The following is a 19,236-nucleotide window of genomic DNA, read 5'->3' on the forward strand; positions in this document are numbered from 1 at the left end:
TTTTGTTTTGAAATTGATCCTAGCATACTATTTAAGACTCATTTTCAAGACATTTGCACAGCACCTTGAACACATCTGATACTTGGATTACACTAATTAAAAAACCCTACACCTTCCCTTGACCAAGCTGGACTATATAGATAAGCAGGTTGATCTATCACTAAGTTGCAGGGTGTAAAATGTTTGTCAGTAAGGCAGTGAAGATGTGAACATAATACAGCCAGGTGTGATGTACGCCCTTTGAGGCTTGAATCCTTAGTCCTTGTCCTTACTTATCTTGATTACCTGTAGTTTTTTTGTAATAGTCATCATAATGAAGTGATATTAAGTAGTTCTGGAGTCATGAAAATAAAAAAAAAAATAAAAATACCACCTCTGAAATTAATATCAAAATTCTAGTTTTCCCTTTTTGTTTGGTCGGATTTCAGTTTTATATATCGCTAATGTTAGTTGCTTAGATGCTTGAATTGCCAGGAAAGTGAACACAAGTAGAGTATTTTTATGATGCAGATAAAAAACCGTGGGAAAGAACATGATTTGGCAGATATGATTGTGTCATACAGCACAGAACCACTCGGTGTGATGTGTCTGCATGCCAAGACACGTCCTGATGTTGACTAGGATTCCTTATTCCATGACACTATCATGTTGTATATAAATGAAATGTAATGTGGATACTCTTGTATAGGCTTAGTATTCAACTTTTCCAGGTTGATCAATGTGAGACACATTCAAATGATAACTTATTTCTTCTAGCAGACTTCCAGAAGCATTGTCTGTCTGGATCATTGGCTCGTTTCAGTCATTTTGATTATTATGTACTGTACACATAAATCTACTTTGTAATGAGCTGTTTGCAGAACTGAACTTCATTATTTTGGTATCAAAGTATTTTAGAGATATGTATGGAAAAGGCGAGTAAATGATCTAATGAGTGCTCATTCTGAGGTATTAAAATCCATAGTGTTAAAATTTACTTTCACACACACCAAAATATACCAAACTTAGAAAAAAAATTGAATTTAAAAACTCATCCACTCACTCCTATTTTTTTTTCTAAAATTTCCCACAACTACCTTTCAAATTGGTGTGGTCTAAAGCCCAAATAAAAATCACAGCCATTATCAGATATTGGATTACAAAGGGAAAAAATGGGTGTTTCAAAAACCTGATATTAACTGGAAAGTGATATCAACCGACATGACATTATTGTAAAAAAGAACTGAAAATAATTTCCATTTGTGAAGGAAGTTATTTCCAAACAGATAAGATGTACTACAAACATTTCATGATTGATTGTTATAATTATGATGTCACATCTGAAAGTTTTATTTTGACAGAAATTGTGAATTAGTGTCACCTAAATTATCGATAGCTGAAGCTTAAAAGAAATAGGAGTCATGTAAAATTTTACATCTTCAAGTCCCTATATCAAGGACACATGTTACAGTCATTTCAAATTATATCAGTCGGGTACAGACAAAGCAAATATGCCACATTTATATATCTTAGACTGATGACTGGAAATGGATTTTAAATTTACAGTTTAACAAACAGAAACTTGAAATAAAAGTTACAAAAGTCATATATTTTAACAATATCCCTTTTAATCCATTAATCCTTTAAATTGGTAAAGAATATATCATCTTTAATACGTTTTTATTCACATTTAATATTTTTTTACGTATGCTGGACATACAAGTAATTAAAATAAGCATTGAAATGTAAGACTAATTATATTATTAATTCAACCGGAAAATTTCTCAATTTTAACTTTATAATTGAGAAATTTTCCGGTTCAATTAAAATATATTGTGTTTTTCGTATATCAAAGAACATCACCTCTAGAGAAGGTAAAAGTACATACGTACCAAATAATAAATCCTACAAGATTTATCATTCCTTTCTGTGATATTTCATCAAATCCATAATGAGAGGACAAATAAGCATGAAATCTAATGAGGTATGTTCTCAGCAGAACTGGAATGGTGAGAAATGAAATCTTTCCTGTTGCCGTTTGGGTTAAGATCATTATAGATACATTAAACTCAGACTGTATGTAATAAACATGGCTTTTTATATCATTGGTACGTTGTCCTGCGATCATTAAGATCTGCTAAATATCACGTATACAGTACAAATAACTTTGAAATCCAAGGGTTCCATCTTCGTCATGGTGTCATACTACAGATTTTAAACATATACAGACTTAAAGTAGGGCAAAAGGAGGCATTCAAACATTTGAGAGGTGTTATTGAAAATAATACATATGTAATAATTTTGCTGTCAAGAATTTACTATTTTCAATCAAATTACTAAGTTTTAATGACTTTTTGTTTTTCGATTGAGAACTATAAAAACATATTTTTTCTTTATTTTCTGTGGGGCTCAATTTTTGTGTTTTTTATTTTCACATTTTTTAAATGCTACAGGTATTTTGTGAACATTCAATTTGGTAGATGAACATTGCTCAATATATTGACTTACCCGGTATACTAATTCTACAGTTCATAGAATTTGTGGACTACAAGTATCCACGAAATTATTGAAAATAAAACCTCACCAAAATTAATGATTCAAAAGTATCACGGTAATGGTATACTACTGAATACATGTAACTGAAGCTACAACAACTGACTCTTTTCATCTCATATCTGAACGGTACGTTTTTAATTATCCCAAATTATTTTTGAAGCCAGAACAAAATGAGTATGGTGGATTAGTACTACACGATGAGAATCAACGCTAAGAAGTTGTTTATTAGCAAAGGCCTGACTTACATAGTATTAAAATTGTCATCAATCTCCCACAAACAATGTCATATATGTACCCCTGACTCACTATACTTAGCTACAGATCAGACCATCATACCTCTCGAGTTCCTGTCTACCACAGTGAACATCATACCTCCCGAGTTCCTGTCTACCACAGTGAACATCATACCTCCCGAGTTCCTGTCTACCACAGTGAACATCATACCTCCCGAGTTCCTGTCTACCACAGTGAACATCATACCTCCCGAGTTCCTGTCTACCACAGTGAACATCATACCTCCCGAGTTCCTGTCTACCACAGTGAACATCATACCTCCCGAGTTCCTGTCTACCACAGTGAACATCATACCTCCCGAGTTCCTGTCTACCACAGTGAACATCATACCTCCCGAGTTCCTGTCTACCACAGTGAACATCATACCTCCCGAGTTCCTGTCTACCACAGTGAACATCATACCTCCCGAGTTCCTGTCTACCACAGTGAACATCATACCTCCCGAGTTCCTGTCTACCACAGCGAACCTCTATATGTAATAATACTTAACATCAATGTTGACGAGGTGTTGACCATAGACTCTATCTAGATGTCGTGACAGAATATACCGTGCAAATAATTCCCTTCTTGGGCAGTTCTTTTATTTCCTGTGGTGCTGAAACGCTGACCTCAACAAAATATTTCTGTCACTAATTTACCCTAAATCTCCACAAAGCTACAGACAATTTAACTTACTGTCCTTGCCGTGATGTACTTAAAGGAATTTATTCCTATCTATTCGTGACAAGACTGCGACATTAATTTACCATGATTTGGATTTAGAACGTAATGAAGTCAATCTAGGGTTTACAAATCAATGTTATGCTTTAATTTCTTTCAGGTGTAAAATTTTTCCCACTATACACTGCCCTGTTAAAAACTGACATTTATATAAAAATAAAATTTCAGCATTAAAAATTTGAATTCAATTTTTTTTAATTCCTGTTAGTATCACCTATCACTTTAATATCACTTTTTTACTTTATATTATAGATACACTTGTTTGTCCTGTAGAAACTGAAGATTCTCATATAAATGCTTGGCTGACAATCATGTCATTCGTCTTTTCAATATACCAAATCTCAATTGTCATTATTCGTATGACATCCACTACACAGCTTTGGTGTAAAATCAATGCATCTGGGTCTCGACAGCGGCAATGTATTTCCTATCGTCATCACATGGACGATAGTCCAATCTTTCAGTGTGACAATGAATACATATAGCTTATTGGTTTCGTGGTGATATAAGATAATTACATACAGGTCCATTACTTACATATTGATTTGTTCAACAATAAGATATGGTCAATAGGAGGCCATTATTGATCTGGTCAGGTCTACTAGCTTACAACTGGTTGGACTTGGCTTCTTTGTCAAATAGATATGGAAATGGTTCACTGTATTTTATGAAATATGTCATTAACATCCTCCTGTCCAACGTATCATAATGTAAATATTACACTCACTCTCAGGAAATGAATATTGACATATGTATATATATATATATATACATGAAAAGATTTTTGCGTGTTATAGTTTATTTATTGAAAATCATTTAAATTCCCAGAAAACCTGTAACCCACATGGGCCAGACATGAAATTTATTCAAGAAATAGACAAGATTATTGTACAATATTGAAATACAACTTTCTATCATTTTAAATGAACTAGAATATACATGGGTGGATTTATTAAAATCCATGGGCTTATTGCCAGATAAATATAGTGTGTGTAGGGAAGGGTTTTGGTGAAGAGCCCCACACATATGTACAGATAAATATAGTGTGTGTAGAGAACAGTTTTGGTGAAGAGCTCCACACATAAGTACAGATAAATATAGTGAGTATAGAGAACAGTTTTGGTAAAGAGCCCCACACATATGTACAGATAAATATAGTGAGTATAGAGAACAGTTTTGGTAAAGAGCCCCACACATAAGTACAGATAAATATAGTGTGTGTAGAGAAGAGTTTTGTTGAAGAGCCCCACACATAAGTACAGATAAATATAGTGAGTATAGAGAACAGTTTTGGTGAAGAGCCCCACACATAAGTACAGATAAATATAGTGTGTGTAGAGAACAGTTTTGGTGAAGAGCCCCACACATAAGTACAGATAAATATAGTGTGTGTAGAGAACAGTTTTGGTGAAGAGCCCCACACATAAGTACAGATAAATATAGTGTGTGTAGAGAACAGTTTTGGTGAAGAGCCCCACACATAAGTACAGATAAATATAGTGAGTATAGAGAACAGTTTTGGTGAAGAGCCCCACACATATGTACAGATAAATATAGTGTGTGTAGAGAACAGTTTTGGTGAAGAGCCCCACACATAAGTACAGATAAATATAGTGAGTATAGAGAAGAGTTTTGGTGAAGAGCCCCACACATAAGTACAGATAAATATAGTGAGTATAGAGAACAGTTTTGGTAAAGAGCCCCACACATATGTACAGCTAAATATAGTGTGTGTAGAGAACAGTTTTGGTAAAGAGCCCCACACATATGTACAGATAAATATAGTGAGTGTAGAGAAGAGTTTTGTTGTAGAGCCCCAGACATATGTACAGATAAATATAGTGTGTGTAGAGAACAGTTTTGGTGAAGAGCCCCACACATAAGTACAGATAAATATAGTGAGTATAGAGAACAGTTTTGGTGAAGAGCCCCAAACATGTGAAGTCCACCAGAATATGATCTTCTGTCTAGAATAAGCTATTGAATTCTTTATCATTTTCTGTCTCTCGCACAAAGAGCCGTACAACTACGATAACTGACCAGTCCAGAAAAACAATCACCAACTGACCACTACAGCAGACAATGATAGCAGCTATGTGACAACCAAGGACAGAGAAATCAACCCTGTACCTAGGCCATGATGTTCCATCTCCCCAACATCCTCCTCAGTAACTCAAGGTACCCTCTTTTAATTGAATTCCAATCTAATTGACATATAACCAGGTTTTTAAATTTCAAACAACAAAATGAACTGATGCATGCCTTTTAATGGCCATAGGATAAAATATTTCGTCAATTACACAGGGGATGAAAAGTTTCAGATGTGTTAAAATTGATAGAATATGGTATCAGCACCCAACTAAAACACACCAACCTAACTGAACATCTCATCAACATTGTCAGACACAAACCTGACTGAACATCTCATCAACATTGTCAGACACCAACCTGACTGAACATCTCCTCAACATTGTCAGACACCAACCTGACTGAACATCTCCTCAACATTGTCAGACACCAACCTAACTGAACATCTCCTCAACATTGTCAGACACCAACCTGACTGAACATCTCCTCAACATTGTCAGACACCAACCTAACTGAACATCTCCTCAACATTGTCAGACACCAACCTAACTGAACATCTCGTCAACATTGTCAGACACCAACCTAACTGAACATCTCGTCAACATTGTCAGACACCAACCTAACTGAACATCTCATCTACATTGTCAGGGAAAAATTCCTACTTGTAATGAAGTCACACGAGTGTTGACTGATTATTTCTTCAATAACTTATACAAACGGTTTTAATATCAATAGCTCATACAGTACAACAATGGCCTACGCAACTGCGGGAGAAAATCATGGTTCAAGCATTATTCAATGGATCTGTAACAATAACATGCTTGTGTTTCTCAGGAATATGTACAGATCTGTAACAATAACATGCTTGTGTTTCTCAGGAATATGTACAGATCTGTAACAATAACATGTTTGTGTTTCTCAGGAATATGTACAGATCTGTAACAATAACATGTTTGTGTTTCTCAGGAATATGTACAGATCTGTAACAATAACACATTTGTGTTTCTCAGGAATATGTACAGATCTGTAACAATAACATGCTTGTGTTTCTCAGGAATATGTACAGATCTGTAACAATAACACGTTTGTGTTTCTCAGGAATATGTACAGATCTGTAACAATAACATGCTTGTGTTTCTCAGGAATATGTACAGATCTGTAACAATAACACGTTTGTGTTTCTCAGGAATATGTACAGATCTGTAACAATAACATGTTTGTGTTTCTCAGGAATATGTACAGATCTGTAACAATAACATGTTTGTGTTTCTCAGGAATATGTAAATATCTGTAACAATAACATGCTTGTGTTTCTCAGGATTATGTACAGATCTGTAACAATAACATGCTTGTGTTTCTCAGGAATATGTACAGATCTGTAACAATAACATGCTTGTGTTTCTCAGGAATATGTACAGATCTGTAACAATAACATGCTTGTGTTTCTCAGGAATATGTACAGATCTGTAACAATAACATGCTTGTGTTTCTCAGGAATATGTACAGATCTGTAACAATAACATGCTTGTGTTTCTCAGGAATATGTACAGATCTGTAACAATAACATGCTTGTGTTTCTCAGGAATATGTACAGATCTGTAACAATAACATGCTTGTGTTTCTCAGGAATATGTACAGATCTGTAACAATAACATGTTTGTGTTTCTCAGGAATATGTACAGATCTGTAACAATAACATGCTTGTGTTTCTCAGGAATATGTACAGATCTGTAACAATAACATGCTTGTGTTTCTCAGGAATATGTACAGATCTGTAACAATAACATGCTTGTGTTTCTCAGGAATATGTACAGATCTGTAACAATAACATGCTTGTGTTTCTCAGGAATATGTACAGATCTGTAACAATAACATGCTTGTGTTTCTCAGGAATATGTACAGATCTGTAACAATAACATGTTTGTGTTTCTCAGGAATATGTAAATATCTGTAACAATAACACGTTTGTGTTTCTCAGGAATATGTACAGATCTGTAACAATAACATGTTTGTGTTTCTCAGGAATATGTACAGATCTGTAACAATAACATGTTTGTGTTTCTCAGGAATATGTACAGATCTGTAACAATAACACATTTGTGTTTCTCAGGAATATGTACAGATCTGTAACAATAACATGCTTGTGTTTCTCAGGAATATGTACAGATCTGTAACAATAACACATTTGTGTTTCTCAGGAATATGTACAGATCTGTAACAATAACATGCTTGTGTTTCTCAGGAATATGTACAGATCTGTAACAATAACATGCTTGTGTTTCTCAGGAATATGTAAATATCTGTAACAATAACATGCTTGTGTTTCTCAGGAATATGTACAGATCTGTAACAATAACATGCTTGTGTTTCTCAGGAATATGTACAGATCTGTAACAATAACATGCTTGTGTTTCTCAGGAATATGTACAGATCTGTAACAATAACATGCTTGTGTTTCTCAGGAATATGTACAGATCTGTAACAATAACATGTTTGTGTTTCTCAGGAATATGTACAGATCTGTAACAATAACACATTTGTGTTTCTCAGGAATATGTACAGATCTGTAACAATAACATGCTTGTGTTTCTCAGGAATATGTACAGATCTGTAACAATAACATGCTTGTGTTTCTCAGGAATATGTACAGATCTGTAACAATAACATGCTTGTGTTTCTCAGGAATATGTAAATATCTGTAACAATAACATGCTTGTGTTTCTCAGGAATATGTACAGATCTGTAACAATAACATGCTTGTGTTTCTCAGGAATATGTAAATATCTAACAATAACAATAACATGCTTGTGTTTCTCAGGAATATGTACAGATCTGTAACAATAACATGCTTGTGTTTCTCAGGAATATGTAAATATCTGTAACAATAACATGTTTGTGTTTCTCAGGAATATGTACAGATCTGTAACAATAACATGTTTGTGTTTCTCAGGAATATGTAAATATCTGTAACAATAACATGCTTGTGTTTCTCAGGAATATGTACAGATCTGTAACAATAACATGTTTGTGTTTCTCAGGAATATGTAAATATCTGTAACAATAACACGTTTGTGTTTCTCAGGAATATGTAAATATCTGTAACAATAACATGTTTGTGTTTCTCAGGAATATGTACAGATCTGTAACAATAACATGTTTGTGTTTCTCAGGAATTTGTAAAAATGTGTAACAAAAACACGTTTGTGTTTCTCGGGAATGTGTAAAAATGTGTAACAAAAACACGTTTGTGTTTCTCGGGAATGTGTAAAAATGTGTAACAATAACACGTTTGTGTTTCTCAGGAATACGTAAAGCTGTCCAGTCTCTGCTGAGATGGTTGTATCATTGAGCAAGACACTTCACCGAAGGCACACCCGACAGCATGTGATGGGCCTCCCACATGTTCATTGAGGTGTATTGCCGTTATTAACAGCTAAGGTCAACAAAGGACATGCCAGACTTGGCTAGTGGAGGAAAGCTGGAGTTCCTGGAGGAAAACCACCAACCAGCCAGTACATGGCGACTGCCCCACGTAGACCAAAAACCTAAGACCCAGAGATGGAGTTACCACAAGAAGATTTCACCTCAAATCAATACAGACTGTTGATCATTTAGGAACTTAGCAAACAAATCAAAAGGTACTATTTATATAATTCAAGGACCTTTTAATTCACCAACAATATATTGTCTCCATTCACTTGAACAAATGAGTGACAGAGAAACCCTCCCTATACATGTACATTGGCAGTTTATACCATTGATAAAATGTCAAACAGACCTGCATCAGGCATACACAGAGATGCATTTTAAATGTCCATTATTGAATCAATAGCTTCGTACAGAGACTCGATTTAATTCAAACATTGTACACTGCAAGTGAGAATCCTTTTTACATGAAATCCTTCACAATGAGCTGAACGTTGTCATTGATTTCATACCAAATACTGCCTAACTTCAACAGAAACGTTCAAATTAAACAATAAGATGTCTAATGAATGTTATACTAAAACCAATAAATAGTGTATTATATAAAGTGTAATTAAACAAAGCTTTTCCTTGTCATTTGTCACCGTGAGCTATTGATCTCGGACCCCGAGTTGTATATTACAAACGTGTAAAGATTTCAACAACTTTGGCATATTCATCCAATAACCTGTCATGTGTTCCTCTGTTGGTGTCCTTCCCCACCCAACTCAAGGACAATAACAGAATCATACTTAAAGTGGACAGCACTAGAATATTAATAAAATCAAACAGAAGAGTTCCAATTCAGCAAGTTCTTCGACATGATGGTGTATCATTCGAAAAAAATAAATTTTTAATTTTTATGACATAATCAATTCTCTCATTAACAACTTGTTCACATAAAGAAGAGGAGAGAATGAAAATAGAAGGAGGATAAAGGTCTTGCCCTTGGTTCAGAACTCTCGACATTCTTTAGTGAGACAGTTCTAACGACAGCAGACATGTAGATGATAAACACTTACCCAGAAAAGCATGTAATTCCTTTTGTTGTCTACATAGATATGTTTTATGTTCATGCTGTTTGTAATGAGGCTATATGATCATCTACTCTGTACAATCACTCAATTTTCAGGGAGATTTATTTTCACTGATTTTATCTAAATTTAAATTTATTTATGCATCCATGAACTGTTAAATTAAGTACTATTAGATTTTGTTGAGCTATGTAGTTGCCTCCAAATCATGTGACTGTATTTTTTTTTAATTTTTATTGAAAAACCAGGAAAATTGGGCCCCACAAAATGTATGATTTTATGGTAAGTCTTTGATAGGAAAGACATTTTAACCACTAGGAAAACTTTACAAAATATGAAGAAGATGTGTTAGTGACAGCATCAGGAATATGGAAATCTTGGGTTTTCTGCAAGGTAGGAGCGTAAAACTCATGTCAGAGGTTCCATCCTATTTCAGGAAATTAACTGTCAAAATCAACATCAGATGTCTTGAATAAATTGTCACTAAAAGCTTCAATTAATCTTTAAAAAATAATCATTGAATAAAAGAAGAAGAAAGCAGCACCAATTTTAATTTAAATGCATTTCTTGTACCTTAAAAAGATGTCTAACTCGTGTCACAAGCTTGACCCTTTGTCAGGGATGGGCATATTCACAGAATAATATCTCATTGAAATTCTTTTTCACTGAAACTGTGATAGTGTTTTGTCAGATGTGGGCGGGCTCATTAGCAGACATGGGCTTATTATTGAACAAATATGATCTTTTGTTTTTGCAAGCCTGAATTGATAACATATTCCTAGATATCAAATAGCATACTGTAATATGTAAAAAAAATGGCAAATTATATACAATTTAGAGAACTTAGGGCTTTGTTGCCTTACTAATGGCTGTGAAATCCTTTTTCCTCGTAATCTTGATTTGTCATATAAATAATGCTTTTATACCAGATAGAAAATGCAAATTTTGTGATAGACTCCTGTTAATGTGACAAGTATGTGTATTTACAAAAAGGACGAAAATATTCATCAGGTTATAACTGAATGTGTGGGCGAATGACTCTACCTTATAAATTGATAACTTAGCCAAACCCCAGACATGATTACGCCATTCTAAAGTGAAAATGGAAAGATCAATAAATAATTTATTTTCACTCAAAGAAGACATTTTGAAATCTGCATTTTTTTTAATGCTGCATCAGACTTCCCAATTCTTTGTCAGCAGGTGTTTGAAAGATTTTGAACTCATTATTTTATCTACAAGTCCTTGGGGCTTTTGAAATATTTAAGCTCTCAAACTAATAATTTAATTTTGATTAAATCTATTAAGTTCGGAACATTCTGAGTATCTGTAAACTCGGGAGAATAAATTGTGTGACCGAGAATTTTGCCCTATATGAAGAAATGAGGATCATACACTTCAGTATTTCAAGAAGAGTTTTAGCCAACAACTAAGGTGACAGACATGGTTTAAAGACCAACTAAAATAATCTATTTCAACCACTCCCAAAAAACGTAACAAACACGCATAGGTCAATAGACATGTACTAAACAGTCTATACACTGTTAGAACACGCCAATCCCAAATAAAAATCGATTGATGCTACAGTCCTGATCACATTCAGCTTCAACACTTCAGGACAATTTCATTCCTCGTCTTAAATGCTTGGTGTGTTAAGAAATGCGAGAATCTGGTTACCATTTCCTGTCACTGAATGTGTACCATAGCAATCACAGATAAGATTTTTAGATTTAGTTAGAAAACTGGCAGATCCAATGAACGATTTTAACAGCTCTGAACAACCGAATTCTGAGAGTTTCAAATGTACCAGTACGGTTAAAGTGGGTTTGGTTTTAAACCAGAAATTGTTGATTTATAAGTGATATGTACACATTTTGATTTATTTTCTTAGATACGTCAATTGCCGTACAAGTTTATCTTGATGACGAGTCACACAATTTAATTATCATTGAGTACTACACAACGGTGTCACACAATCTCTTAGGATCACGGACGTGGCAATACTCAATAGTATCAATCATCTTTTATGATCATGGATGCATGCACTTCACAACAGCATCACACAATATCTTATGACTGCAGATGTCTGACTATTTCTTGTTAATGAAGATACTGAAAAGATTTAAATAACAAACTGTAATGCTTATCAAAGCCATGGATGCTTCACACAAACTCCCTAAGTAGTCCAGGATAATGAACACCACAGCCAGATGTTAGTAGTTATCAAAGTTTTATCTAATTGCTATAGTAGAGAAATCTTTAAAATAAAGACGAAAGCCTTCAGGGTATCAAAAGACTTGTATTGTGTTTGTTAATTACATGGTTTGGTTTGGGGTTTCATTTGATAATGCTTACACTTAACAAATTACAGTGATACAGAATTAAATTTTCCTCTTGTTTCAGCTTCTGACAATGGAATGTGCATTCCTTAACATATAGATAATGTATAATTCCAGGAGAGAAATTTGTCCCAAATGGATGTACTTATATTATCAAGCAAGAAATTCAATATTCGTCTAATACTTTCATCAATCTCCAGAACCTTGGATCACGCCCACTCTGTTGTACTGACGTCCTTGGGTAAGACTCTTTACCTCAATTTGATCTTGATAGTGTATAAGAGAGCTGATTGATAAATTGTGAGCCTTATATTTAAGGGTTCGACTTTTGGCAAGCAAATTGCATTGTTTTTCTACAAAGTCCCCTTCGGTATCTATACACTTTAGCCAGCGATGCTTAAAGGACTCAATGCCACTTTTAAAGAAGTCCTTCTCTTGACCATTCAGAAAGTCCTCCACTGCATGTATGACATCATCATCTAAGCGAAAGTTGATACAAGAAATGGCCTATTTTCCAATCTTGGAAATAGATGAATGTCCTATAGTGCGAGATCAGGTGAATAAGGCAGATGCTCAATCAATTCAAAGCCACAGTTGTTGATGGCAACCATGGCAATGGCAGACTTCTGAACAGTGGCATTGTACTCTTGGAACAACACACCTTTAACGAATTTTTCCGCAGCGCTTGAGTTTAATGATCATGGACTTTATTGACCATTTCTGGGGTTGCAACAGTGACAGGCCTTCCAGGACCGATGTCATACCCAAGACTCTGCCTGCACGCATAAATTCCATCACCCACCTTTTCACTGTAGCATATGAAGGGACATCATTCCCTAGGTGCTAGATCTTTCTTACACAAATATTGAATCATTCCTTTTTCAGTGATTTTGTCCATTTCGCAAAAGTCACTCGCCTTAATTGTTTACTTTAAGAGTGCTACCTCTTCGACATAAACTTACAAAATGACATCAGTCTTCAGGTACACAGCCTTAAATAGTCAGGGATTAGTAGAAATGAAAAAGGACATCTCTGCTCAATGTCTTCAATACAAGGCTCACTACTTATAAATCAGCCCTCTTATGTTGTGCCTCCAGCATGATGTTTAATATAGTCGCTACCTGAGAAGAGTGTATAATTTGAATCGTGCAATTTTCTTATTTTGAAGAGCTTGCAATGATAATTACATGATTAACTTGTGCATTAAACAGATAAGAATTTTGTCAACTTTTTTCTTATAGGGAAAATATTTTCGTCAATTGAATTTCCATCATGACCTTGAATAGAGTAAACAATAAAATGCTTGTTCTATAATATAAACATTTGTGGTATATAACTTTCTTAACGTAGAAACTACATATATATACTTTCTGTTTAATCCCCGACAAAAATAGCTTTAAAGATATACAAATTGGCCCTCGGCAATCGGAGGTAATGGCCTGCAGGTGTCGCTACTGGAGTATCAGGTTTAATTCATACAGCAAAAGAGTCGGAATAAAAGGTTTTTGTCTCACTTAAAGATCACACAGCTCACACAAGAGCATTACACAGCAGTATTGAACATCACTTCTATGTGACTTCAATCCTACACCAGATTCCCTTGTACATAATTCATGGTATATATTCATGGTTTAGACTTGATTGAATGGAGACATCAACCCTGCAGATTATAGCCACTGGAGGTCCAACTAAAGCTAAATACCAGTGGGGAAAACTGTCTTTATAAATCCTACTTGTACAATGAAAGGCACCTCAAGCTCCTTCAGTATAAATAATACTTGTACAATGAATGTCACCTCGAGGCCCTACAGTATAAACCCTACTTGTACAATAAATGGCACCTCGAGGCCCTTCAGTATAACCCTACTTGTACAATGAATGGCACCTCGAGGCCCTTCAGTATAACCCTACTTGTACAATGAATGGCACCTCGAGTCCCTACAGTATAAACCCTACTTGTACAATGAATGGCACCTGGAGGCCCTTCAGTATAAATAATACTTGTACAATGAATGGCACCTCGAGGCCCTACAGTATAACCCTACTTGTACAATGAATGGCACCTCGAGTCCCTACAGTATAAACCCTATTTGTACAATGAATGGCACCTCGAGGCCCTTCAGTATAACCCTACTTGTACGATGAATGGCACCTCAAGTCCCTACAGTATAACCCTACTTGTACAATGAATGGCACCTCGAGGCCCTACAGTATAAATAATACTTGTACAATGAATGGCACCTCGAGGCCCTTCAGTATAACCCTACTTGTACAATGAATGGCACCTCGAGTCCCTACAGTATAACCCTACTTGTACAATGAATGGCACCTCGAGTCCCTACAGTATAAACCCTATTTGTACAATGAATCGAGGCAGTATAACCCTACTTGTACAATGAATGGCACCTCGAGTCCCTACAGTATAAACCCTACTTGTACAATGAATGGCACCTCGAGTCCCTACAGTATAACCCTACTTGTACAATGAATGGCACCTCGAGGCCCTTCAGTATAAACCCTACTTGTACAATGAATGGCACCTCGAGGCCCTTCAGTATAAACCCTACTTGTACAATGAATGGCACCTTGAGGCCCTACAGTATAAACTCTACTTGTACAATAAATGGCACCTCGAGGCCCTTCAGTATAAATAATACTTGTACAATGAATGGCACCCTGAGGCCCTTCTGTATAAACACTACTTGTACAATGAATGGCACCTTGAGGCCCTTCAGCATAAACCCTACCTGTACAATGAATGGCACCTCGAGGCCCTTCAGTATAACCCTACTTGTACAATGAATGGCACCTCGAGTCCCTACAGTATAACCCTACTTGTACAATGAATGGCACCCCAAGGCCCTACAGTATAAATAATACTTGTACAATGAATGGCACCTCGAGGCCCTTCAGTATAACCCTACTTCTACAATGAATGGCACCTCGAGGCCCTATAGTATAAACCCTACTTGTACAATGAATGGCACCTCTAGGCCCTTCAGTATAAATAATACTTATACAATCAATGGCACCTCGAGGCCCTTCAGTATAAACCCTACTTGTACAATGAATGGCACCTTGAGGCCCTTCAGTATAAATAATACTTGTACAATGAATGGCACCTCGAGGCCCTTCAATATAAACCCTACTTCTACAATGAATGGCACCTCGAGGCCCTTCAGTATAAATAATACTTCTACAATGAATGGCACCTGGAGGCCCTTCAGTATAAATAATACTTGTACAATAAATGGCACCTCGAGGCCCTTCAGTATAACCCTACTTCTAAAATGAATGGCACCTCGAGGCCCTTCAGCATAAATAATACTTGTACAATGAATGGCACCTCGAGGCCCTTCAGTATAACCCTACTTGTACAATGAATGGCACTTCGAGGCCCTTCAGTATAACCCTACTTGTACAATGAATGGCACCTTGAGGCCCTTCAGTATAAACCCTACTTGTACAATGAATGGCACCTCGAGGCCCTTCAGTATAACCCTACTTGTACAATGAATGGCACCTCGAGTCCCTACAGTATAAACCCTACTTGTACAATGAATGGCACCTGGAGGCCCTTCAGTATAAATAATACTTGTACAATGAATGGCACCTCGAGGCCCTTCAGTATAAACCCTCTACAGTATAAATAATACTTGTACAATTCTACATGAATTACCTTCATGTTTACTTCACCCTCAGAGGATTATATCACATGACTATATTATTAAAGTGTAACAAATTTTCACTCCCTCTTAAATTTGCACATGGATAAAAAAGGTGAAAATTTGATGAAGGCTATAAATTTACTGGTATACTGTAGCACCTTTAAATACAATTTTAGAATTAGATAAAGTGAAGCCAAGTAATGAATTACGTAACTGATAATACAGCTGTTTCATGGGACTTTAATTATCATTTTAGTGAACATGAATTGGCAAGCTAAATTGAAAAAGAGGCCCATGGAGCTCGTATCGCTCAGCTGGTTTAGTTTGCCGAAATTAATTCATTTGAACTCAGGGACAAGTATTTAAAACATTTCCCTGTAAAAGGCTCAACCCTCCTCCCAAAGGGGGTTAAATACAGCAGTTTGTAAGTAAAAAGTTCTCTTCATCAAGAATGTCTTCAGTTCCAACATAATAAAGATATTCAAGAATTTCCACTACTTGGTCCTGTCCCTCTGGTCCCAATGGGCCATAACCAACCCATTTCATAAATCACCAATATATGGGCTTATTAGAAGACATGAGATGCCTGGAACTGAAAACTCATAAAAAATATTTCTTTAACAGCTCATATGGGAAACATCCAGTACCTGTAACAAAATGTTGAGAGTGGTTTGGCTTTTCACATATAGATCAACCACTAAACAGAGGACTTACTGCTGAAAATATATCTCATTTGTATTACTTTTTAATAAAAACAAAAATTTGAGTCTCAGTGTTGTATGATTGTATACTGATTTTTTCTCTGTAGTTAGAAAAGAAAATTGATATTTGTTTATCTAGAATTTAATCGCTTCAGGAAGACGGTTCCTATGGTTTGGTTGATCGGCTGTACAGTATAACTGTATTTAAGCAAGACATAACGACATTCATACAAAACTTCATAAAAGCATGAACACAGATGTTGCATGACTGCTGAAAGTTAATTCTTTATTGTTAAAGGTGATAGGCTATCTGAGAATGTTTCTGCAAAATTTAACATTTCTGGTATTATGTGAGCATTAGATATTTATAAGTAAACTGCCCTCAAGGTTATATCATTATCACCCGAACTTGTACAGATAATATTGATTGATAAACATCACAGGTTATTAAAATATTTCCAATGATAACAGATAGCTATACATTTTGGCCTGAGGGAGTGAATTGTTTAGGTCATCGATCCTGTACAAACGATAATCAACAGAACGGACATCAAATCTCCAGAGCAGTTTCCATAGAGATGTATGTAAGTTAACCTGATCAGCTGCATATATAAACTGTTTAGAAGATCCATACCAAGTAGATCTGCCTTAATCACAAACACAGCCATTCCCTCGATAACTGTCCTCGTATTATTAATAACTGGCAGACACTGAACCTGTCCATATGTGAATTACAGCTTTGTCAGTCTTGTGGACAAAACCAGCTAGCTTTGAGGACAAAACCAGCTAGCTAGACCCTTTAACTGAAAACTGGTTTTCATCCAAAAACGTTCTATTCAAGGAAATTAAAATCAACATGTCTCAAATGTAAGAATATTTGCATCAAATTTGAGTAACACTGACCCATAAAACACCAAGGTGATTTTTGCAAAAGTCTGTCACAATGAACTGCAAGATCACTATAAGGTTATCATCATTCATTTCAATCTCGATGACTTTGAATTAGGGTCAACGATGATTGCATGAAAAACTGAGAGGCTTCATCAAATCAAAGCTTTCCATCCAAAACACCAGCTATACACTATAACAGCAAAATTTAAATATCTATTGTTATTTAACAGACAAAAAAAATCTGTCAGACCTTGAATTTGGTTCAGTACTGATTAAACAAAAAATAGAGGCCTTGATTGAAGGCAGCTAATAAAATATTCATAAGAGTTAAAAATACCAAGTATTTTATTGTGACCTTGATAAGGTCATCAATTTAACTTCCTTTCTCCTAGCTCACAAATATTTATCAAACAGTTTCAGAATAAATACCAACAAATTAAATACTGAATTAAGGTACAGTAATAAGCCCATCCCACTACTTTTTAATCTATTCAATGTCCAGTAATAAGCCCACCCCACTATGTTTTAATCTATTTGTTTTACTGATACTCTAGTCTCACTGCAGGGAAAATATGACATATATTACAAAGTAGCACAACTGTAGGACTCCCTCAGATAATGGAGACCTGCATGACTTTAGATTTTTCTTATAACAAATTATTGATACAGCAAGTTTGAAAATGAAAAATGAGCTTAGTAATCAAATAGCATCATCAGCAGACCCTTAAATTTTATTTGCTAAAATTGTTGAAAAAATTTGTAAGGAAGCAACTTTTTATACAGAGTTAAATCACTGTAGAATGTGATATCCATTCAATTCAACAGTTAAATATTCAATATTCTAAATCAGAAATTCTAAATTCTAAAATAATGCTGATGTAATGCCTTATTTCAATTGGATAATTTTCATGATCTAATCTCCCATATACCAATAACTACTGATGCTAGCCTGAAGACGGGCTATACAACTGGAACCGGCGACACATTAGTTGGCAACTGATTGTTCAGAGATGTGGTGAACAGGTCTACAAGACAACATGTCCCTTATTTTGACAGATTCCCTTGAAAACTGAGGTACTCAGCTGCTAATCTGTCAACACGGGTTGGCAGTGCCTGGAGAGAGTGTCTGCCAAAACATATTCGATCTGGTCGAAGATGCTTGACAACAATAGTCCACTGCATCTCCTAACAGAGAATCAGAATGCAGAACCTTTCAAAAGGACTGCAGAGCCAATAGAACTGGCCGCATCACAAGCACATCGATGTGCTCCAAGAGCTGTTCCCTAGACCACTCCCCCCAAGCGGCACTGACCGTTGCAGTAAGCTCCCCATTCTGTCATGGAAACATCCATGAATAAGGCCCTTGGAGCATGTTTTCCCAAACTAATTATTACTAAAATGAAAACTCAACTTCATCTCATGATAAAACCAAAATCCAGGATGTACTAAAACCAAGCATACTGTCCCCTAAACGTATATTAACTTTATCAAATATTCAATT

General features: G+C 35.5%; 1 protein-coding gene across 1 annotated transcript in view; it reads right to left on the bottom strand.

The window, feature by feature from the left end:
- Positions 1-19,236, bottom strand: part of LOC132558713 (receptor-type tyrosine-protein phosphatase N2-like) — a 252,916-nt gene that overhangs the window by 222,912 nt on the left and 10,768 nt on the right. The window lies entirely within an intron of this gene.

Source organism: Ylistrum balloti, unplaced genomic scaffold (assembly GCF_031769215.1).
Source record: "Ylistrum balloti isolate Yb309-2 unplaced genomic scaffold, AGI_CSIRO_Ybal_v1 Utg370814, whole genome shotgun sequence".
In the NCBI taxonomy this organism is placed as follows: Eukaryota; Metazoa; Mollusca; class Bivalvia; order Pectinida; family Pectinidae; genus Ylistrum; species Ylistrum balloti.